The 24,994-nt window shown below is 40.8% G+C and overlaps 1 protein-coding gene across 1 annotated transcript in view; it reads right to left on the bottom strand.

Annotated features, from left to right (window-relative positions):
• LOC139949283 (uncharacterized) overlaps positions 1-24,994 on the bottom strand; it is a 222,441-nt gene that overhangs the window by 119,684 nt on the left and 77,763 nt on the right. The window lies entirely within an intron of this gene.

Genomic DNA, 24,994 nt, shown 5'->3' with positions numbered 1-24,994 from the left:
GGTCAAATTGACCCATTGTACTTTTGATTTTCTCTGTGCACAAAAATCCCGTAGGGAGGCTTGTTGAGTTCGTTTCGGAGCAAACCGCCTACTTTTAATTTTCGGTATCAAGAAGTCTGTAAGCCGCTCTAAAACTTTGAAATTTGAAATAAGGGACATGCCAGGATGACGCAGGTTCAAACTGCGTCTCTCTATCGTTTTTAGTTCCAGAATAATTCAAAAGCATAGCTGAAAGTTTTTATAAGTCCGGGCTTTTTTTTCAACACATATATTTGTTTTCTCCAATAATCACCACATGCCGTTTGTTTCATGCATTAAACTTCCAAAACTGATGGGGTGTGTCGGGTCTACTCCCTGGCCTCTAGCGTCGCTTTGAAAATCCCCATAGCACTAAATTTGGTACGAGAGGAAAGCCCTTGAAATTGTCCATCCAATGGTGCTAAGCATGTGTAGATTGAGCGATGATTTGGGGTCAAATTGACCCGTTGTACTTTTGATTTTCTCTGTGCACAAAAATCCCGTAGGGAGGCTTGTTGAGTTCGTTTCGGAGCACAGCCGCCTACTTTTAATTTTCGGTATCAAGAAGTCTGTAAGCCGCTCTAAAACTTTGAAATTTGAATTAAGGGACATGCCAGGATGACGCAGGTTCAAACTGCGTCTCTCTATCGTTTTTAGTTCCAGAATAGTTCAAAAGCATAGCTGAAAGTTTTTATAAGTCCGGGCTTTTTTTTCAACACATATATTTGTTTTCTCCAATAATCACCACATGCCGTGTGTTTCATGCATTAAACTTCCAAAACTGATGGGGTGTGTCGGGTCTACTCCCTGGCCTCTAGCGTCGCTTTGAAAATCCCCATAGCACTAAATTTGGTACGAGAGGAAAGCCCTTGAAATTGTCCATCCAATGGTGCTAAGCATGTTTAGATTGAGCAATGATTTGGGGTCAAATTGACCCGTTGTACTTTTGATTTTCTCTGTGCACAAAAATCCCGTAGGGAGGCTTGTTGAGTTCGTTTCGGAGCACAGCCGCCTACTTTTAATTTTCGGTATCAAGAAGTCTGTAAGCCGCTCTAAAACTTTGAAATTTGAATTAAGTGACATGCCAGGATGACGCATGTACAAACTGCGTCTCTCTATCGTTTTTAGTTCCAGAATAATTCAAAAGCATAGCTGAAAGTTTTTATAAGTCCGGGCTTTTTTTTCCAACACATATATTTGTTTTCTCCAATAATCACCACATGCCGTGTGTTTCATGCATTAAACTTCCAAAACTGATGGGGTGTGTCGGGTCTACTCCCTGGCCTCTAGCGTCGCTTTGAAAATCCCCATAGCACTAAATTTGGTACGAGAGGAAAGCCCTTGAAATTGTCCATCCAATGGTGCTAAGCATGTTTAGATTGAGCAATGATTTGGGGTCAAATTGACCCATTGTACTTTTGATTTTCTCTGTGCACAAAAATCCCGTAGGGAGGCTTGTTGAGTTCGTTTCGGAGCAAACCGCCTACTTTTAATTTTCGGTATCAAGAAGTCTGTAAGCCGCTCTAAAACTTTGAAATTTGAAATAAGGGACATGCCAGGATGACGCAGGTTCAAACTGCGTCTCTCTATCGTTTTTAGTTCCAGAATAATTCAAAAGCATAGCTGAAAGTTTTTATAAGTCCGGGCTTTTTTTTCAACACATATATTTGTTTTCTCCAATAATCACCACATGCCGTGTTTTTCATGCATTAAACTTCCAAAACTTATGGGGTGTGTCGGGTCTACTCCCTGGCCTCTAGCGTCGCTTTGAAAATCCCCATAGCATTAAATTTGGTACGAGAGGAAAGCCCTTGAAATTGTCCATCCAATGGTGCTAAGCATGTTTAGATTGAGCAATGATTTGGGGTCAAATTGACCCGTTGTACTTTTGATTTTCTCTGTGCACAAAAATCCCCTAGGGAGGCTTGTTGAGTTCGTTTCGGAGCAAACCGCCTACTTTTAATTTTCGGTATCAAGAAGTCTGTAAGCCGCTCTAAAACTTTGAAATTTGAAATAAGGGACATGCCAGGATGACGCAGGTTCAAACTGCGTCTCTCTATCGTTTTTAGTTCCAGAATAATTCAAAAGCATAGCTGAAAGTTTTTATAAGTCCGGGCTTTTTTTTCAACACATATATTTGTTTTCTCCAATAATCACCACATGCCGTGTGTTTCATGCATTAAACTTCCAAAACTGATGGGGTGTGTCGGGTCTACTCCCTGGCCTCTAGCGTCGCTTTGAAAATCCCCATAGCATTAAATTTGGTACGAGAGGAAAGCCCTTGAAATTGTCCATCCAATGGTGCTAAGCATGTTTAGATTGAGCAATGATTTGGGGTCAAATTGACCCGTTGTACTTTTGATTTTCTCTGTGCACAAAAATCCCGTAGGGAGGCTTGTTGAGTTCGTTTCGGAGCACAGCCGCCTACTTTTAACTTTCGGTATCAAGAAGTCTGTAAGCCGCTCTAAAACTTTGAAATTTGAATTAAGTGACATGCCAGGATGACGCATGTACAAACTGCGTCTCTCTATCGTTTTTAGTTCCAGAGTAATTCAAAAGCATAGCTGAAAGTTTTTATAAGTCCGGGCTTTTTTTTCCAACACGTATATTTGTTTTCTCCAATAATCACCACATGCCGTGTGTTTCATGCATTAAACTTCCAAAACTGATGGGGTGTGTCGGGTCTACTCCCTGGCCTCTAGCGTCGCTTTGAAAATCCCCATAGCACTAAATTTGGTACGAGAGGAAAGCCCTTGAAATTGTCCATCCAATGGTGCTAAGCATGTTTAGATTGAGCAATGATTTGGGGTCAAATTGACCCATTGTACTTTTGATTTTCTCTGTGCACAAAAATCCCGTAGGGAGGCTTGTTGAGTTCGTTTCGGAGCAAACCGCCTACTTTTAATTTTCGGTATCAAGAAGTCTGTAAGCCGCTCTAAAACTTTGAAATTTGAAATAAGGGACATGCCAGGATGACGCAGGTTCAAACTGCGTCTCTCTATCGTTTTTAGTTCCAGAATAATTCAAAAGCATAGCTGAAAGTTTTTATAAGTCCGGGCTTTTTTTTCAACACATATTTGTTTTCTCCAATAATCACCACATGCCGTGTTTTTCATGCATTAAACTTCCAAAACTGATGGGGTGTGTCGGGTCTACTCCCTGGCCTCTAGCGTCGCTTTGAAAATCCCCATAGCATTAAATTTGGTACGAGAGGAAAGCCCTTGAAATTGTCCATCCAATGGTGCTAAACATGTTTAGATTGAGAAATGATTTGGGGTCAAATTGACCCGTTGTACTTTTGATTTTCTCTGTGCACAAAAATCCCGTAGGGAGATTTGTTGAGTTTGTTTCGGAGCTCAGCCGCCTACTTTTAATTTTCGGTACCAAGAAGTCTGGAAGCCGCTCTAAAACTTTGAAATTTGAAATAAGGGACATGCCAGGATGACGCAGGTTCAAACTGCGTCTCTCTATCGTTTTTAGTTCCAGAATAATTCAAAAGCATAGCTGAAAGTTTTTAAAAGTCCGGGCTTTTTTTTCAACACATATATTTGTTTTCTCCAATAATCACCACATGCCGTGTTTTTCATGCATTAAACTTCCAAAACTTATGGGGTGTGTCGGGTCTACTCCCTGGCCTCTAGCGTCGCTTTGAAAATCCCCATAGCATTAAATTTGATACGAGAGGAAAGCCCTTGAAATTGTCCATCCAATGGTGCTAAGCATGTTTAGATTGAGCAATGATTTGGGGTCAAATTGACCCGTTGTACTTTTGATTTTCTCTGTGCACAAAAATCCCGTAGGGAGGCTTGTTGAGTTCGTTTCGGAGCACAGCCGCCTACTTTTAACTTTCGGTATCAAGAAGTCTGTAAGCCGCTCTAAAACTTTGAAATTTGAATTAAGTGACATGCCAGGATGACGCATGTACAAACTGCGTCTCTCTATCGTTTTTAGTTCCAGAGTAATTCAAAAGCATAGCTGAAAGTTTTTATAAGTCCGGGCTTTTTTTTCCAACACATATATTTGTTTTCTCCAATAATCACCACATGCCGTGTGTTTCATGCATTAAACTTCCAAAACTGATGGGGTGTGTCGGGTCTACTCCCTGGCCTCTAGCGTCGCTTTGAAAATCCCCATAGCACTAAATTTGGTACGAGAGGAAAGCCCTTGAAATTGTCCATCCAATGGTGCTAAGCATGTTTAGATTGAGCAATGATTTGGGGTCAAATTGACCCATTGTACTTTTGATTTTCTCTGTGCACAAAAATCCCGTAGGGAGGCTTGTTGAGTTCGTTTCGGAGCAAACCGCCTACTTTTAATTTTCGGTATCAAGAAGTCTGTAAGCCGCTCTAAAACTTTGAAATTTGAAATAAGGGACATGCCAGGATGACGCAGGTTCAAACTGCGTCTCTCTATCGTTTTTAGTTCCAGAATAATTCAAAAGCATAGCTGAAAGTTTTTATAAGTCCGGGCTTTTTTTTCAACACATATTTGTTTTCTCCAATAATCACCACATGCCGTGTTTTTCATGCATTAAACTTCCAAAACTTATGGGGTGTGTCGGGTCTACTCCCTGGCCTCTAGCGTCGCTTTGAAAATCCCCATAGCATTAAATTTGGTACGAGAGGAAAGCCCTTGAAATTGTCCATCCAATGGTGCTAAGCATGTTTAGATTGAGAAATGATTTGGGGTCAAATTGACCCGTTGTACTTTTGATTTTCTCTGTGCACAAAAATCCCGTAGGGAGATTTGTTGAGTTTGTTTCGGAGCTCAGCCGCCTACTTTTAATTTTCGGTACCAAGAAGTCTGGAAGCCGCTCTAAAACTTTGAAATTTGAAATAAGGGACATGCCAGGATGACGCAGGTTCAAACTGCGTCTCTCTATCGTTTTTAGTTCCAGAATAATTCAAAAGCATAGCTGAAAGTTTTTATAAGTCCGGGCTTTTTTTTTCAACACATATGTTTGTTTTCTCCAATTAGCACCACATGCCGTGTGTTTCATGCATTAAATTTCCAAAATGTATGGGGTGTGTCGGGTCTACTCCCTGGCCTCTAGCGTCGCTTTGAAAATCCCCATAGCACTAAATTTGGTACGAGAGGAAAGCCCTTGAAATTGTCCATCCAATGGTGCTAAGCATGTTTAGATTGAGCAATGATTTGGGGTCAAATTGACCCGTTGTACTTTTGATTTTCTCTGTGCACAAAAATCCCGTAGGGAGGCTTGTTGAGTTCGTTTCGGAGCACTGCCGCCTACTTTTAATTTTCGGTATCAAGAAGTCTGTAAGCCGCTCTAAAACTTTGAAATTTGAATGAAGTGACATGCCAGGATGACGCATGTACAAACTGCGTCTCTCTATCGTTTTTAGTTCCAGAGTAATTCAAAAGCATAGCTGAAAGTTTTTATAAGTCCGGGCTTTTTTTTCCAACACATATATTTGTTTTCTCCAATAATCACCACATGCCGTGTGTTTCATGCATTAAACTTCCAAAACTGATGGGGTGTGTCGGGTCTACTCCCTGGCCTCTAGCGTCGCTTTGAAAATCCCCATAGCACTAAATTTGGTACGAGAGGAAAGCCCTTGAAATTGTCCATCCAATGGTGCTAAGCATGTTTAGATTGAGCAATGATTTGGGGTCAAATTGACCCGTTGTACTTTTGATTTTCTCTGTGCACAAAAATCCCGTAGGGAGGCTTGTTGAGTTCGTTTCGGAGCAAACCGCCTACTTTTAATTTTCGGTATCAAGAAGTCTGTAAGCCGCTCTAAAACTTTGAAATTTGAATTAAGTGACATGCCAGGATGACGCATGTACAAACTGCGTCTCTCTATCGTTTTTAGTTCCAGAGTAATTCAAAAGCATAGATGAAAGTTTTTATAAGTCCGGGCTTTTTTTCCAACACATATATTTGTTTTCTCCAATAATCACCACATGCCGTTTGTTTCATGCATTAAACTTCCAAAACTGATGGGGTGTGTCGGGTCTACTCCCTGGCCTCTAGCGTCGCTTTGAAAATCCCCATAGCACTAAATTTGGTACGAGAGGAAAGCCCTTGAAATTGTCCATCCAATGGTGCTAAGCATGTTTAGATTGAGCAATGATTTGGGGTCAAATTGACCCATTGTACTTTTGATTTTCTCTGTGCACAAAAATCCCGTAGGGAGGCTTGTTGAGTTCGTTACGGAGCAAACCGCCTACTTTTAATTTTCGGTATCAAGAAGTCTGTAAGCCGCTCTAAAACTTTGAAATTTGAAATAAGGGACATGCCAGGATGACGCAGGTTCAAACTGCGTCTCTCTATCGTTTTTAGTTCCAGAATAATTCAAAAGCATAGCTGAAAGTTTTTATAAGTCCGGGCTTTTTTTTCAACACATATTTGTTTTCTCCAATAATCACCACATGCCGTGTTTTTCATGCATTAAACTTCCAAAACTTATGGGGTGTGTCGGGTCTACTCCCTGGCCTCTAGCGTCGCTTTGAAAATCCCCATAGCATTAAATTTGGTACGAGAGGAAAGCCCTTGAAATTGTCCATCCAATGGTGCTAAGCATGTTTAGATTGAGAAATGATTTGGGGTCAAATTGACCCGTTGTACTTTTGATTTTCTCTGTGCACAAAAATCCCGTAGGGAGATTTGTTGAGTTTGTTTCGGAGCTCAGCCGCCTACTTTTAATTTTCGGTACCAAGAAGTCTGGAAGCCGCTCTAAAACTTTGAAATTTGAAATAAGGGACATGCCAGGATGACGCAGGTTCAAACTGCGTCTCTCTATCGTTTTTAGTTCCAGAATAATTCAAAAGCATAGCTGAAAGTTTTTAAAAGTCCGGGCTTTTTTTTCAACACATATATTTGTTTTCTCCAATAATCACCACATGCCGTGTTTTTCATGCATTAAACTTCCAAAACTTATGGGGTGTGTCGGGTCTACTCCCTGGCCTCTAGCGTCGCTTTGAAAATCCCCATAGCATTAAATTTGGTACGAGAGGAAAGCCCTTGAAATTGTCCATCCAATGGTGCTAAGCATGTTTAGATTGAGCAATGATTTGGGGTCAAATTGACCCGTTGTACTTTTGATTTTCTCTGTGCACAAAAATCCCGTAGGGAGGCTTGTTGAGTTCGTTTCGGAGCACAGCCGCCTACTTTTAACTTTCGGTATCAAGAAGTCTGTAAGCCGCTCTAAAACTTTGAAATTTGAATTAAGTGACATGCCAGGATGACGCATGTACAAACTGCGTCTCTCTATCGTTTTTAGTTCCAGAGTAATTCAAAAGCATAGCTGAAAGTTTTTATAAGTCCGGGCTTTTTTTTCCAACACATATATTTGTTTTCTCCAATAATCACCACATGCCGTGTGTTTCATGCATTAAACTTCCAAAACTGATGGGGTGTGTCGGGTCTACTCCCTGGCCTCTAGCGTCGCTTTGAAAATCCCCATAGCACTAAATTTGGTACGAGAGGAAAGCCCTTGAAATTGTCCATCCAATGGTGCTAAGCATGTTTAGATTGAGCAATGATTTGGGGTCAAATTGACCCATTGTACTTTTGATTTTCTCTGTGCACAAAAATCCCGTAGGGAGGCTTGTTGAGTTCGTTTCGGAGCAAACCGCCTACTTTTAATTTTCGGTATCAAGAAGTCTGTAAGCCGCTCTAAAACTTTGAAATTTGAAATAAGGGACATGCCAGGATGACGCAGGTTCAAACTGCGTCTCTCTATCGTTTTTAGTTCCAGAATAATTCAAAAGCATAGCTGAAAGTTTTTATAAGTCCGGGCTTTTTTTTCAACACATATTTGTTTTCTCCAATAATCACCACATGCCGTGTTTTTCATGCATTAAACTTCCAAAACTTATGGGGTGTGTCGGGTCTACTCCCTGGCCTCTAGCGTCGCTTTGAAAATCCCCATAGCATTAAATTTGGTACGAGAGGAAAGCCCTTGAAATTGTCCATCCAATGGTGCTAAGCATGTTTAGATTGAGAAATGATTTGGGGTCAAATTGACCCGTTGTACTTTTGATTTTCTCTGTGCACAAAAATCCCGTAGGGAGATTTGTTGAGTTTGTTTCGGAGCTCAGCCGCCTACTTTTAATTTTCGGTACCAAGAAGTCTGGAAGCCGCTCTAAAACTTTGAAATTTGAAATAAGGGACATGCCAGGATGACGCAGGTTCAAACTGCGTCTCTCTATCGTTTTTAGTTCCAGAATAATTCAAAAGCATAGCTGAAAGTTTTTATAAGTCCGGGCTTTTTTTTTCAACACATATATTTGTTTTCTCCAATTAGCACCACATGCCGTGTGTTTCATGCATTAAATTTCCAAAATGTATGGGGTGTGTCGGGTCTACTCCCTGGCCTCTAGCGTCGCTTTGAAAATCCCCATAGCACTAAATTTGGTACGAGAGGAAAGCCCTTGAAATTGTCCATCCAATGGTGCTAAGCATGTTTAGATTGAGCAATGATTTGGGGTCAAATTGACCCGTTGTACTTTTGATTTTCTCTGTGCACAAAAATCCCGTAGGGAGGCTTGTTGAGTTCGTTTCGGAGCACTGCCGCCTACTTTTAATTTTCGGTATCAAGAAGTCTGTAAGCCGCTCTAAAACTTTGAAATTTGAATGAAGTGACATGCCAGGATGACGCATGTACAAACTGCGTCTCTCTATCGTTTTTAGTTCCAGAGTAATTCAAAAGCATAGCTGAAAGTTTTTATAAGTCCGGGCTTTTTTTTCCAACACATATATTTGTTTTCTCCAATAATCACCACATGCCGTGTGTTTCATGCATTAAACTTCCAAAACTGATGGGGTGTGTCGGGTCTACTCCCTGGCCTCTAGCGTCGCTTTGAAAATCCCCATAGCACTAAATTTGGTACGAGAGGAAAGCCCTTGAAATTGTCCATCCAATGGTGCTAAGCATGTTTAGATTGAGCAATGATTTGGGGTCAAATTGACCCGTTGTACTTTTGATTTTCTCTGTGCACAAAAATCCCGTAGGGAGGCTTGTTGAGTTCGTTTCGGAGCAAACCGCCTACTTTTAATTTTCGGTATCAAGAAGTCTGTAAGCCGCTCTAAAACTTTGAAATTTGAATTAAGTGACATGCCAGGATGACGCATGTACAAACTGCGTCTCTCTATCGTTTTTAGTTCCAGAGTAATTCAAAAGCATAGATGAAAGTTTTTATAAGTCCGGGCTTTTTTTCCAACACATATATTTGTTTTCTCCAATAATCACCACATGCCGTTTGTTTCATGCATTAAACTTCCAAAACTGATGGGGTGTGTCGGGTCTACTCCCTGGCCTCTAGCGTCGCTTTGAAAATCCCCATAGCACTAAATTTGGTACGAGAGGAAAGCCCTTGAAATTGTCCATCCAATGGTGCTAAGCATGTTTAGATTGAGCAATGATTTGGGGTCAAATTGACCCATTGTACTTTTGATTTTCTCTGTGCACAAAAATCCCGTAGGGAGGCTTGTTGAGTTCGTTACGGAGCAAACCGCCTACTTTTAATTTTCGGTATCAAGAAGTCTGTAAGCCGCTCTAAAACTTTGAAATTTGAAATAAGGGACATGCCAGGATGACGCAGGTTCAAACTGCGTCTCTCTATCGTTTTTAGTTCCAGAATAATTCAAAAGCATAGCTGAAAGTTTTTATAAGTCCGGGCTTTTTTTTCAACACATATTTGTTTTCTCCAATAATCACCACATGCCGTGTTTTTCATGCATTAAACTTCCAAAACTTATGGGGTGTGTCGGGTCTACTCCCTGGCCTCTAGCGTCGCTTTGAAAATCCCCATAGCATTAAATTTGGTACGAGAGGAAAGCCCTTGAAATTGTCCATCCAATGGTGCTAAGCATGTTTAGATTGAGAAATGATTTGGGGTCAAATTGACCCGTTGTACTTTTGATTTTCTCTGTGCACAAAAATCCCGTAGGGAGATTTGTTGAGTTTGTTTCGGAGCTCAGCCGCCTACTTTTAATTTTCGGTACCAAGAAGTCTGGAAGCCGCTCTAAAACTTTGAAATTTGAAATAAGGGACATGCCAGGATGACGCAGGTTCAAACTGCGTCTCTCTATCGTTTTTAGTTCCAGAATAATTCAAAAGCATAGCTGAAAGTTTTTAAAAGTCCGGGCTTTTTTTTCAACACATATATTTGTTTTCTCCAATAATCACCACATGCCGTGTTTTTCATGCATTAAACTTCCAAAACTTATGGGGTGTGTCGGGTCTACTCCCTGGCCTCTAGCGTCGCTTTGAAAATCCCCATAGCATTAAATTTGGTACGAGAGGAAAGCCCTTGAAATTGTCCATCCAATGGTGCTAAGCATGTTTAGATTGAGCAATGATTTGGGGTCAAATTGACCCGTTGTACTTTTGATTTTCTCTGTGCACAAAAATCCCGTAGGGAGGCTTGTTGAGTTCGTTTCGGAGCACAGCCGCCTACTTTTAACTTTCGGTATCAAGAAGTCTGTAAGCCGCTCTAAAACTTTGAAATTTGAATTAAGTGACATGCCAGGATGACGCATGTACAAACTGCGTCTCTCTATCGTTTTTAGTTCCAGAGTAATTCAAAAGCATAGCTGAAAGTTTTTATAAGTCCGGGCTTTTTTTTCCAACACATATATTTGTTTTCTCCAATAATCACCACATGCCGTGTGTTTCATGCATTAAACTTCCAAAACTGATGGGGTGTGTCGGGTCTACTCCCTGGCCTCTAGCGTCGCTTTGAAAATCCCCATAGCACTAAATTTGGTACGAGAGGAAAGCCCTTGAAATTGTCCATCCAATGGTGCTAAGCATGTTTAGATTGAGCAATGATTTGGGGTCAAATTGACCCATTGTACTTTTGATTTTCTCTGTGCACAAAAATCCCGTAGGGAGGCTTGTTGAGTTCGTTTCGGAGCAAACCGCCTACTTTTAATTTTCGGTATCAAGAAGTCTGTAAGCCGCTCTAAAACTTTGAAATTTGAAATAAGGGACATGCCAGGATGACGCAGGTTCAAACTGCGTCTCTCTATCGTTTTTAGTTCCAGAATAATTCAAAAGCATAGCTGAAAGTTTTTATAAGTCCGGGCTTTTTTTTCAACACATATTTGTTTTCTCCAATAATCACCACATGCCGTGTTTTTCATGCATTAAACTTCCAAAACTTATGGGGTGTGTCGGGTCTACTCCCTGGCCTCTAGCGTCGCTTTGAAAATCCCCATAGCACTAAATTTGGTACGAGAGGAAAGCCCTTGAAATTGTCCATCCAATGGTGCTAAGCATGTTTAGATTGAGCAATGATTTGGGGTCAAATTGACCCATTGTACTTTTGATTTTCTCTGTGCACAAAAATCCCGTAGGGAGGCTTGTTGAGTTCGTTACGGAGCAAACCGCCTACTTTTAATTTTCGGTATCAAGAAGTCTGTAAGCCGCTCTAAAACTTTGAAATTTGAAATAAGGGACATGCCAGGATGACGCAGGTTCAAACTGCGTCTCTCTATCGTTTTTAGTTCCAGAATAATTCAAAAGCATAGCTGAAAGTTTTTATAAGTCCGGGCTTTTTTTTCAACACATATTTGTTTTCTCCAATAATCACCACATGCCGTGTTTTTCATGCATTAAACTTCCAAAACTTATGGGGTGTGTCGGGTCTACTCCCTGGCCTCTAGCGTCGCTTTGAAAATCCCCATAGCATTAAATTTGGTACGAGAGGAAAGCCCTTGAAATTGTCCATCCAATGGTGCTAAGCATGTTTAGATTGAGAAATGATTTGGGGTCAAATTGACCCGTTGTACTTTTGATTTTCTCTGTGCACAAAAATCCCGTAGGGAGATTTGTTGAGTTTGTTTCGGAGCTCAGCCGCCTACTTTTAATTTTCGGTACCAAGAAGTCTGGAAGCCGCTCTAAAACTTTGAAATTTGAAATAAGGGACATGCCAGGATGACGCAGGTTCAAACTGCGTCTCTTTATCGTTTTTAGTTCCAGAATAATTCAAAAGCATAGCTGAAAGTTTTTAAAAGTCCGGGCTTTTTTTTCAACACATATATTTGTTTTCTCCAATAATCACCACATGCCGTGTTTTTCATGCATTAAACTTCCAAAACTTATGGGGTGTGTCGGGTCTACTCCCTGGCCTCTAGCGTCGCTTTGAAAATCCCCATAGCATTAAATTTGGTACGAGAGGAAAGCCCTTGAAATTGTCCATCCAATGGTGCTAAGCATGTTTAGATTGAGCAATGATTTGGGGTCAAATTGACCCGTTGTACTTTTGATTTTCTCTGTGCACAAAAATCCCGTAGGGAGGCTTGTTGAGTTCGTTTCGGAGCACAGCCGCCTACTTTTAACTTTCGGTATCAAGAAGTCTGTAAGCCGCTCTAAAACTTTGAAATTTGAATTAAGTGACATGCCAGGATGACGCATGTACAAACTGCGTCTCTCTATCGTTTTTAGTTCCAGAGTAATTCAAAAGCATAGCTGAAAGTTTTTATAAGTCCGGGCTTTTTTTTCCAACACATATATTTGTTTTCTCCAATAATCACCACATGCCGTGTGTTTCATGCATTAAACTTCCAAAACTGATGGGGTGTGTCGGGTCTACTCCCTGGCCTCTAGCGTCGCTTTGAAAATCCCCATAGCACTAAATTTGGTACGAGAGGAAAGCCCTTGAAATTGTCCATCCAATGGTGCTAAGCATGTTTAGATTGAGCAATGATTTGGGGTCAAATTGACCCATTGTACTTTTGATTTTCTCTGTGCACAAAAATCCCGTAGGGAGGCTTGTTGAGTTCGTTTCGGAGCAAACCGCCTACTTTTAATTTTCGGTATCAAGAAGTCTGTAAGCCGCTCTAAAACTTTGAAATTTGAAATAAGGGACATGCCAGGATGACGCAGGTTCAAACTGCGTCTCTCTATCGTTTTTAGTTCCAGAATAATTCAAAAGCATAGCTGAAAGTTTTTATAAGTCCGGGCTTTTTTTTCAACACATATTTGTTTTCTCCAATAATCACCACATGCCGTGTTTTTCATGCATTAAACTTCCAAAACTTATGGGGTGTGTCGGGTCTACTCCCTGGCCTCTAGCGTCGCTTTGAAAATCCCCATAGCATTAAATTTGGTACGAGAGGAAAGCCCTTGAAATTGTCCATCCAATGGTGCTAAGCATGTTTAGATTGAGAAATGATTTGGGGTCAAATTGACCCGTTGTACTTTTGATTTTCTCTGTGCACAAAAATCCCGTAGGGAGATTTGTTGAGTTTGTTTCGGAGCTCAGCCGCCTACTTTTAATTTTCGGTACCAAGAAGTCTGGAAGCCGCTCTAAAACTTTGAAATTTGAAATAAGGGACATGCCAGGATGACGCAGGTTCAAACTGCGTCTCTCTATCGTTTTTAGTTCCAGAATAATTCAAAAGCATAGCTGAAAGTTTTTAAAAGTCCGGGCTTTTTTTTCAACACATATATTTGTTTTCTCCAATAATCACCACATGCCGTGTTTTTCATGCATTAAACTTCCAAAACTTATGGGGTGTGTCGGGTCTACTCCCTGGCCTCTAGCGTCGCTTTGAAAATCCCCATAGCATTAAATTTGGTACGAGAGGAAAGCCCTTGAAATTGTCCATCCAATGGTGCTAAGCATGTTTAGATTGAGCAATGATTTGGGGTCAAATTGACCCGTTGTACTTTTGATTTTCTCTGTGCACAAAAATCCCGTAGGGAGGCTTGTTGAGTTCGTTTCGGAGCACAGCCGCCTACTTTTAACTTTCGGTATCAAGAAGTCTGTAAGCCGCTCTAAAACTTTGAAATTTGAATTAAGTGACATGCCAGGATGACGCATGTACAAACTGCGTCTCTCTATCGTTTTTAGTTCCAGAGTAATTCAAAAGCATAGCTGAAAGTTTTTATAAGTCCGGGCTTTTTTTTCCAACACATATATTTGTTTTCTCCAATAATCACCACATGCCGTGTGTTTCATGCATTAAACTTCCAAAACTGATGGGGTGTGTCGGGTCTACTCCCTGGCCTCTAGCGTCGCTTTGAAAATCCCCATAGCACTAAATTTGGTACGAGAGGAAAGCCCTTGAAATTGTCCATCCAATGGTGCTAAGCATGTTTAGATTGAGCAATGATTTGGGGTCAAATTGACCCATTGTACTTTTGATTTTCTCTGTGCACAAAAATCCCGTAGGGAGGCTTGTTGAGTTCGTTTCGGAGCAAACCGCCTACTTTTAATTTTCGGTATCAAGAAGTCTGTAAGCCGCTCTAAAACTTTGAAATTTGAAATAAGGGACATGCCAGGATGACGCAGGTTCAAACTGCGTCTCTCTATCGTTTTTAGTTCCAGAATAATTCAAAAGCATAGCTGAAAGTTTTTATAAGTCCGGGCTTTTTTTTCAACACATATTTGTTTTCTCCAATAATCACCACATGCCGTGTTTTTCATGCATTAAACTTCCAAAACTTATGGGGTGTGTCGGGTCTACTCCCTGGCCTCTAGCGTCGCTTTGAAAATCCCCATAGCATTAAATTTGGTACGAGAGGAAAGCCCTTGAAATTGTCCATCCAATGGTGCTAAGCATGTTTAGATTGAGAAATGATTTGGGGTCAAATTGACCCGTTGTACTTTTGATTTTCTCTGTGCACAAAAATCCCGTAGGGAGATTTGTTGAGTTTGTTTCGGAGCTCAGCCGCCTACTTTTAATTTTCGGTACCAAGAAGTCTGGAAGCCGCTCTAAAACTTTGAAATTTGAAATAAGGGACATGCCAGGATGACGCAGGTTCAAACTGCGTCTCTCTATCGTTTTTAGTTCCAGAATAATTCAAAAGCATAGCTGAAAGTTTTTATAAGTCCGGGCTTTTTTTTTCAACACATATGTTTGTTTTCTCCAATTAGCACCACATGCCGCGTGTTTCATGCATTAAATTTCCAAAACTGATGGGGTGTGTCGGGTCTACTCCCTGGCCTCTAGCGTCGCTTTGAAAATCCCCAGAGCACTAAATTTGGTACGAGAGGAAAGCCCTTGAAATTGTCCATCCAATGGTGCTAAGCATGTTTAGATTGAGCAATGATTTGGGGTCAAATTGACCCGTTGTACTTTTGATTTTCTCTGTGCACAAAAATCCCCTAGGGAGGCTTGTTGAGTTCGTTTCGGAGCACTGCCGCCTACTTTTAATTTTCGGTATCAAGAAGTCTGTAAGCCGCTCTAAAACTTTGAAATTTGAATGAAGTGACATGCCAGGATGACGCATGTACAAACTGCGTCTCTCTATCGTTTTTAGTTCCAGAGTAATTCAAAAGCATAGCTGAAAGTTTTTATAAGTCCGGGCTTTTTTTTCCAACACATATATTTGTTTTCTCCAATAATCACCACATGCCGTGTGTTTCATGCATTAAACTTCCAAAACTGATGGGGTGTGTCGGGTCTACTCCCTGGCCTCTAGCGTCGCTTTGAAAATCCCCATAGCACTAAATTTGGTACGAGAGGAAAGCCCTTGAAATTGTCCATCCAATGGTGCTAAGCATGTTTAGATTGAGCAATGATTTGGGGTCAAATTGACCCGTTGTACTTTTGATTTTCTCTGTGCACAAAAATCCCCTAGGGAGGCTTGTTGAGTTCGTTTCGGAGCAAACCGCCTACTTTTAATTTTCGGTATCAAGAAGTCTGTAAGCCGCTCTAAAACTTTGAAATTTGAATTAAGTGACATGCCAGGATGACGCATGTACAAACTGCGTCTCTCTATCGTTTTTAGTTCCAGAGTAATTCAAAAGCATAGCTGAAAGTTTTTATAAGTCCGGGCTTTTTTTCCAACACATATATTTGTTTTTTCCAATAATCACCACATGCCGTTTGTTTCATGCATTAAACTTCCAAAACTGATGGGGTGTGTCGGGTCTACTCCCTGGCCTCTAGCGTCGCTTTGAAAATCCCCATAGCACTAAATTTGGTACGAGAGGAAAGCCCTTGAAATTGTCCATCCAATGGTGCTAAGCATGTGTAGATTGAGCGATGATTTGGGGTCAAATTGACCCGTTGTACTTTTGATTTTCTCTGTGCACAAAAATCCCGTAGGGAGGCTTGTTGAGTTCGTTTCGGAGCACAGCCGCCTACTTTTAATTTTCGGTATCAAGAAGTCTGTAAGCCGCTCTAAAACTTTGAAATTTGAATTAAGGGACATGCCAGGATGACGCAGGTTCAAACTGCGTCTCTCTATCGTTTTTAGTTCCAGAATAATTCAAAAGCATAGCTGAAAGTTTTTATAAGTCCGGGCTTTTTTTTCAACACATATATTTGTTTTCTCCAATAATCACCACATGCCGTGTGTTTCATGCATTAAACTTCCAAAACTGATGGGGTGTGTCGGGTCTACTCCCTGGCCTCTAGCGTCGCTTTGAAAATCCCCATAGCATTAAATTTGGTACGAGAGGAAAGCCCTTGAAATTGTCCATCCAATGGTGCTAAGCATGTTTAGATTGAGCAATGATTTGGGGTCAAATTGACTCGTTGTACTTTTGATTTTCTCTGTGCACAAAAATCCCGTAGGGAGGCTTGTTGAGTTCGTTTCGGAGCACAGCCGCCTACTTTTAATTTTCGGTATCAAGAAGTCTGTAAGCCGCTGTAAAACTTTGAAATTTGAATTAAGTGACATGCCAGGATGACGCATGTACAAACTGCGTCTCTCTATCGTTTTTAGTTCCAGAGTAATTCAAAAGCATAGCTGAAAGTTTTTATAAGTCCGGGCTTTTTTTTTCAACACATATGTTTGTTTTCTCCAATAATCACCACATGCCGTGTTTTTCATGCATTAAACTTCCAAAACTGATGGGGTGTGTCGGGTCTACTCCCTGGCCTCTAGCGTCGCTTTGAAAATCCCCATAGCACTAAATTTGGTACGAGAGGAAAGCCCTTGAAATTGTCCATCCAATGGTGCTAAGCATGTTTAGATTGAGCAATGATTTGGGGTCAAATTGACCCTTTGTACTTTTGATTTTCTCTGTGCACAAAAATCCCGTAGGGAGGCTTGTTGAGTTCGTTTCGGAGCAAACCGCCTACTTTTAATTTTCGGTATCAAGAAGTCTGTAAGCCGCTCTAAAACTTTGAAATTTGAAATAAGGGACATGCCAGGATGACGCAGGTTCAAACTGCGTCTCTCTATCGTTTTTAGTTCCAGAATAATTCAAAAGCATAGCTGAAAGTTTTTATAAGTCCGGGCTTTTTTTTCAACACATATATTTGTTTTCTCCAATAATCACCACATGCCGTGTTTTTCATGCATTAAACTTCCAAAACTGATGGGGTGTGTCGGGTCTACTCCCTGGCCTCTAGCGTCGCTTTGAAAATCCCCATAGCACTAAATTTGGTACGAGAGGAAAGCCCTTGAAATTGTCCATCCAATGGTGCTAAGCATGTTTAGATTGAGAAATGATTTGGGGTCAAATTGACCCGTTGTACTTTTGATTTTCTCTGTGCACAAAAATCCCGTAGGGAGATTTGTTGAGTTTGTTTCGGAGCTCAGCCGCCTACTTTTAATTTTCGGTACCAAGAAGTCTGTAAGCCGCTCTAAAACTTTGAAATTTGAATTAAGTGACATGCCAGGATGACGCATGTACAAACTGCGTCTCTCTATCGTTTTTAGTTCCAGAGTAATTCAAAAGCATAGCTGAAAGTTTTTATAAGTCCGGGCTTTTTTTTCCAACACATATATTTGTTTTCTCCAATAATCACCACATGCCGTGTGTTTCATGCATTAAACTTCCAAAACTGATGGGGTGTGTCGGGTCTACTCCCTGGCCTCTAGCGTCGCTTTGAAAATCCCCATAGCACTAAATTTGGTACGAGAGGAAAGCCCTTGAAATTGTTCATCCAATGGTGCTAAGCATGTTTAGATTGAGCAATGATTTGGGGTCAAATTGACCCATTGTACTTTTGATTTTCTCTGTGCACAAAAATCCCGTAGGGAGGCTTGTTGAGTTCGTTTCGGAGCAAACCGCCTACTTTTAATTTTCGGTATCAAGAAGTCTGTAAGCCGCTCTAAAACTTTGAAATTTGAAATAAGGGACATGCCAGGATGACGCAGGTTCAAACTGCGTCTCTCTATCGTTTTTAGTTCCAGAATAATTCAAAAGCATAGCTGAAAGTTTTTATAAGTCCGGGCTTTTTTTTCAACACATATATTTGTTTTCTCCAATAATCACCACATGCCGTGTTTTTCATGCATTAAACTTCCAAAACTTATGGGGTGTGTCGGGTCTACTCCCTGGCCTCTAGCGTCGCTTTGAAAATCCCCATAGCATTAAATTTGGTACGAGAGGAAAGCCCTTGAAATTGTCCATCCAATGGTGCTAAGCATGTTTAGATTGAGCAATGATTTGGGGTCAAATTGACCCATTGTACTTTTGATTTTCTCTGTGCACAAAAATCCCGTAGGGAGGCTTGTTGAGTTCGTTACGGAGCAAACCGCCTACTTTTAATTTTCGGTATCAAGAAGTCTGTAAGCCGCTCTAAAACTTTGAAATTTGAAATAAGGGACATGCCAGGATGACGCAGGTTCAAACTGCGTCTCTCTATCGTTTTTAGTTCCAGAATAATTCAAAAGCATAGCTGAAAGTTTTTATAAGTCCGGGCTTTTTTTTCAACACATATTTGTTTTCTCCAATAATCACCACATGCCGTGTTTTTCATGCATTAAACTTCCAAAACTTATGGGGTGTGTCGGGTCTACTCCCTGGCCTCTAGCGTCGCTTTGAAAATCCCCATAGCATTAAATTTGGTACGAGAGGAAAGCCCTTGAAATTGTCCATCCAATGGTGCTAAGCATGTTTAGATTGAGAAATGATTTGGGGTCAAATTGACCCGTTGTACTTTTGATTTTCTCTGTGCACAAAAATCCCGTAGGGAGATTTGTTGAGTTTGTTTCGGAGCTCAGCCGCCTACTTTTAATTTTCGGTACCAAGAAGTCTGGAAGCCGCTCTAAAACTTTGAAATTTGAAATAAGGGACATGCCAGGATGACGCAGGTTCAAACTGCGTCTCTCTATCGTTTTTAGTTCCAGAATAATTCAAAAGCATAGCTGAAAGTTTTTAAAAGTCCGGGCTTTTTTTTCAACACATATATTTGTTTTCTCCAATAATCACCACATGCCGTGTTTTTCATGCATTAAACTTCCAAAACTTATGGGGTGTGTCGGGTCTACTCCCTGGCCTCTAGCGTCGCTTTGAAAATCCCCATAGCATTAAATTTGGTACGAGAGGAAAGCCCTTGAAATTGTCCATCCAATGGTGCTAAGCATGTTTAGATTGAGCAATGATTTGGGGTCAAATTGACCCGTTGTACTTTTGATTTTCTCTGTGCACAAAAATCCCGTAGGGAGGCTTGTTGAGTTCGTTTCGGAGCACAGCCGCCTACTTTTAACTTTCGGTATCAAGAAGTCTGTAAGCCGCTCTAAAACTTTGAAATTTGAATTAAGTGACATGCCAGGATGACGCATGTACAAACTGCGTCTCTCTATCGTTTTTAGTTCCAGAGTAATTCAAAAGCATAGCTGAAAGTTTTTATAAGTCCGGGCTTTTTTTTCCAACACATATATTTGTTTTCTCCAATAATCACCACATGCCGTGTGTTTCATGCATTAAACTTCCAAAACTGATGGGGTGTGTCGGGTCTACTCCCTGGCCTCTAGCGTCGCTTTGAAAATCCCCATAGCACTAAATTTGGTACGAGAGGAAAGCCCTTGAAATTGTCCATCCAATGGTGCTAAGCATGTTTAGATTGAGCAATGATTTGGGGTCAAATTGACCCATTGTACTTTTGATTTTCTCTGTGCACAAAAATCCCGTAGGGAGGCTTGTTGAGTTCGTTTCGGAGCAAACCGCCTACTTTTAATTTTCGGTATCAAGAAGTCTGTAAGCCGCTCTAAAACTTTGAAATTTGAAATAAGGGACATGCCAGGATGACGCAGGTTCAAACTGCGTCTCTCTATCGTTTTTAGTTCCAGAATAATTCAAAAGCATAGCTGAAAGTTTTTATAAGTCCGGGCTTTTTTTTCAACACATATTTGTTTTCTCCAATAATCACCACATGCCGTGTTTTTCATGCATTAAACTTCCAAAACTTATGGGGTGTGTCGGGTCTACTCCCTGGCCTCTAGCGTCGCTTTGAAAATCCCCATAGCATTAAATTTGGTACGAGAGGAAAGCCCTTGAAATTGTCCATCCAATGGTGCTAAGCATGTTTAGATTGAGAAATGATTTGGGGTCAAATTGACCCGTTGTACTTTTGATTTTCTCTGTGCACAAAAATCCCGTAGGGAGATTTGTTGAGTTTGTTTCGGAGCTCAGCCGCCTACTTTTAATTTTCGGTACCAAGAAGTCTGGAAGCCGCTCTAAAACTTTGAAATTTGAAATAAGGGACATGCCAGGATGACGCAGGTTCAAACTGCGTCTCTCTATCGTTTTTAGTTCCAGAATAATTCAAAAGCATAGCTGAAAGTTTTTAAAAGTCCGGGCTTTTTTTTCAACACATATATTTGTTTTCTCCAATAATCACCACATGCCGTGTTTTTCATGCATTAAACTTCCAAAACTTATGGGGTGTGTCGGGTCTACTCCCTGGCCTCTAGCGTCGCTTTGAAAATCCCCATAGCATTAAATTTGGTACGAGAGGAAAGCCCTTGAAATTGTCCATCCAATGGTGCTAAGCATGTTTAGATTGAGCAATGATTTGGGGTCAAATTGACCCGTTGTACTTTTGATTTTCTCTGTGCACAAAAATCCCGTAGGGAGGCTTGTTGAGTTCGTTTCGGAGCACAGCCGCCTACTTTTAACTTTCGGTATCAAGAAGTCTGTAAGCCGCTCTAAAACTTTGAAATTTGAATTAAGTGACATGCCAGGATGACGCATGTACAAACTGCGTCTCTCTATCGTTTTTAGTTCCAGAGTAATTCAAAAGCATAGCTGAAAGTTTTTATAAGTCCGGGCTTTTTTTTCCAACACATATATTTGTTTTCTCCAATAATCACCACATGCCGTGTGTTTCATGCATTAAACTTCCAAAACTGATGGGGTGTGTCGGGTCTACTCCCTGGCCTCTAGCGTCGCTTTGAAAATCCCCATAGCACTAAATTTGGTACGAGAGGAAAGCCCTTGAAATTGTCCATCCAATGGTGCTAAGCATGTTTAGATTGAGCAATGATTTGGGGTCAAATTGACCCATTGTACTTTTGATTTTCTCTGTGCACAAAAATCCCGTAGGGAGGCTTGTTGAGTTCGTTTCGGAGCAAACCGCCTACTTTTAATTTTCGGTATCAAGAAGTCTGTAAGCCGCTCTAAAACTTTGAAATTTGAAATAAGGGACATGCCAGGATGACGCAGGTTCAAACTGCGTCTCTCTATCGTTTTTAGTTCCAGAATAATTCAAAAGCATAGCTGAAAGTTTTTATAAGTCCGGGCTTTTTTTTCAACACATATTTGTTTTCTCCAATAATCACCACATGCCGTGTTTTTCATGCATTAAACTTCCAAAACTTATGGGGTGTGTCGGGTCTACTCCCTGGCCTCTAGCGTCGCTTTGAAAATCCCCATAGCATTAAATTTGGTACGAGAGGAAAGCCCTTGAAATTGTCCATCCAATGGTGCTAAGCATGTTTAGATTGAGAAATGATTTGGGGTCAAATTGACCCGTTGTACTTTTGATTTTCTCTGTGCACAAAAATCCCGTAGGGAGATTTGTTGAGTTTGTTTCGGAGCTCAGCCGCCTACTTTTAATTTTCGGTACCAAGAAGTCTGGAAGCCGCTCTAAAACTTTGAAATTTGAAATAAGGGACATGCCAGGATGACGCAGGTTCAAACTGCGTCTCTCTATCGTTTTTAGTTCCAGAATAATTCAAAAGCATAGCTGAAAGTTTTTATAAGTCCGGGCTTTTTTTTTCAACACATATGTTTGTTTTCTCCAATTAGCACCACATGCCGTGTGTTTCATGCATTAAATTTCCAAAACTGATGGGGTGTGTCGGGTCTACTCCCTGGCCTCTAGCGTCGCTTTGAAAATCCCCAGAGCACTAAATTTGGTACGAGAGGAAAGCCCTTGAAATTGTCCATCCAATGGTGCTAAGCATGTTTAGATTGAGCAATGATTTGGGGTCAAATTGACCCGTTGTACTTTTGATTTTCTCTGTGCACAAAAATCCCCTAGGGAGGCTTGTTGAGTTCGTTTCGGAGCACTGCCGCCTACTTTTAATTTTCGGTATCAAGAAGTCTGTAAGCCGCTCTAAAACTTTGAAATTTGAATGAAGTGACATGCCAGGATGACGCATGTACAAACTGCGTCTCTCTATCGTTTTTAGTTCCAGAGTAATTCAAAAGCATAGCTGAAAGTTTTTATAAGTCCGGGCTTTTTTTTCCAACACATATATTTGTTTTCTCCAATAATCACCACATGCCGTGTGTTTCATGCATTAAACTTCCAAAACTGATGGGGTGTGTCGGGTCTACTCCCTGGCCTCTAGCGTCGCTTTGAAAATCCCCATAGCACTAAATTTGGTACGAGAGGAAAGCCCTTGAAATTGTCCATCCAATGGTGCTAAGCATGTTTAGATTGAGCAATGATTTGGGGTCAAATTGACCCGTTGTACTTTTGATTTTCTCTGTGCACAAAAATCCCCTAGGGAGGCTTGTTGAGTTCGTTTCGGAGCAAACCGCCTACTTTTAATTTTCGGTATCAAGAAGTCTGTAAGCCGCTCTAAAACTTTGAAATTTGAATTAAGTGACATGCCAGGATGACGCATGTACAAACTGCGTCTCTCTATCGTTTTTAGTTCCAGAGTAATTCAAAAGCATAGCTGAAAGTTTTTATAAGTCCGGGCTTTTTTTCCAACACATATATTTGTTTTTTCCAATAATCACCACATGCCGTTTGTTTCATGCATTAAACTTCCAAAACTGATGGGGTGTGTCGGGTCTACTCCCTGGCCTCTAGCGTCGCTTTGAAAATCCCCATAGCACTAAATTTGGTACGAGAGGAAAGCCCTTGAAATTGTCCATCCAATGGTGCTAAGCATGTGTAGATTGAGCGATGATTTGGGGTCAAATTGACCCGTTGTACTTTTGATTTTCTCTGTGCACAAAAATCCCGTAGGGAGGCTTGTTGAGTTCGTTTCGGAGCACAGCCGCCTACTTTTAATTTTCGGTATCAAGAAGTCTGTAAGCCGCTCTAAAACTTTGAAATTTGAATTAAGGGACATGCCAGGATGACGCAGGTTCAAACTGCGTCTCTCTACTGTTTTTAGTTCCAGAATAATTCAAAAGCATAGCTGAAAGTTTTTATAAGTCCGGGCTTTTTTTTCAACACATATATTTGTTTTCTCCAATAATCACCACATGCCGTGTGTTTCATGCATTAAACTTCCAAAACTGATGGGGTGTGTCGGGTCTACTCCCTGGCCTCTAGCGTCGCTTTGAAAATCCCCATAGCATTAAATTTGGTACGAGAGGAAAGCCCTTGAAATTGTCCATCCAATGGTGCTAAGCATGTTTAGATTGAGCAATGATTTGGGGTCAAATTGACTCGTTGTACTTTTGATTTTCTCTGTGCACAAAAATCCCGTAGGGAGGCTTGTTGAGTTCGTTTCGGAGCACAGCCGCCTACTTTTAATTTTCGGTATCAAGAAGTCTGTAAGCCGCTGTAAAACTTTGAAATTTGAATTAAGTGACATGCCAGGATGACGCATGTACAAACTGCGTCTCTCTATCGTTTTTAGTTCCAGAGTAATTCAAAAGCATAGCTGAAAGTTTTTATAAGTCCGGGCTTTTTTTTTCAACACATATGTTTGTTTTCTCCAATAATCACCACATGCCGTGTTTTTCATGCATTAAACTTCCAAAACTGATGGGGTGTGTCGGGTCTACTCCCTGGCCTCTAGCGTCGCTTTGAAAATCCCCATAGCACTAAATTTGGTACGAGAGGAAAGCCCTTGAAATTGTCCATCCAATGGTGCTAAGCATGTTTAGATTGAGCAATGATTTGGGGTCAAATTGACCCTTTGTACTTTTGATTTTCTCTGTGCACAAAAATCCCGTAGGGAGGCTTGTTGAGTTCGTTTCGGAGCAAACCGCCTACTTTTAATTTTCGGTATCAAGAAGTCTGTAAGCCGCTCTAAAACTTTGAAATTTGAAATAAGGGACATGCCAGGATGACGCAGGTTCAAACTGCGTCTCTCTATCGTTTTTAGTTCCAGAATAATTCAAAAGCATAGCTGAAAGTTTTTATAAGTCCGGGCTTTTTTTTCAACACATATATTTGTTTTCTCCAATAATCACCACATGCCGTGTTTTTCATGCATTAAACTTCCAAAACTTATGGGGTGTGTCGGGTCTACTCCCTGGCCTCTAGCGTCGCTTTGAAAATCCCCATAGCATTAAATTTGGTACGAGAGGAAAGCCCTTGAAATTGTCCATCCAATGGTGCTAAGCATGTTTAGATTGAGAAATGATTTGGGGTCAAATTGACCCGTTGTACTTTTGATTTTCTCTGTGCACAAAAATCCCGTAGGGAGATTTGTTGAGTTTGTTTCGGAGCTCAGCCGCCTACTTTTAATTTTCGGTACAAAGAAGTCTGGAAGCCGCTCTAAAACTTTGAAATTTGAATTAAGTGACATGCCAGGATGACGCATGTACAAACTGCGTCTCTCTATCGTTTTTAGTTCCAGAGTAATTCAAAAGCATAGCTGAAAGTTTTTATAAGTCCGGGCTTTTTTTTCCAACACATATATTTGTTTTCTCCAATAATCACCACATGCCGTGTGTTTCATGCATTAAACTTCCAAAACTGATGGGGTGTGTCGGGTCTACTCCCTGGCCTCTAGCGTCGCTTTGAAAATCCCCATAGCACTAAATTTGGTACGAGAGGAAAGCCCTTGAAATTGTCCATCCAATGGTGCTAAGCATGTTTAGATTGAGAAATGATTTGGGGTCAAATTGACCCGTTGTACTTTTGATTTTCTCTGTGCACAAAAATCCCGTAGGG

Source organism: Asterias amurensis, chromosome 16 (assembly GCF_032118995.1).
Source record: "Asterias amurensis chromosome 16, ASM3211899v1".
NCBI lineage: Eukaryota > Metazoa > Echinodermata > Asteroidea > Forcipulatida > Asteriidae > Asterias > Asterias amurensis.
The sequence above is the reverse complement of the archived record's forward strand: the minus strand, read 5'-3'. Positions and strand labels throughout refer to the sequence as shown.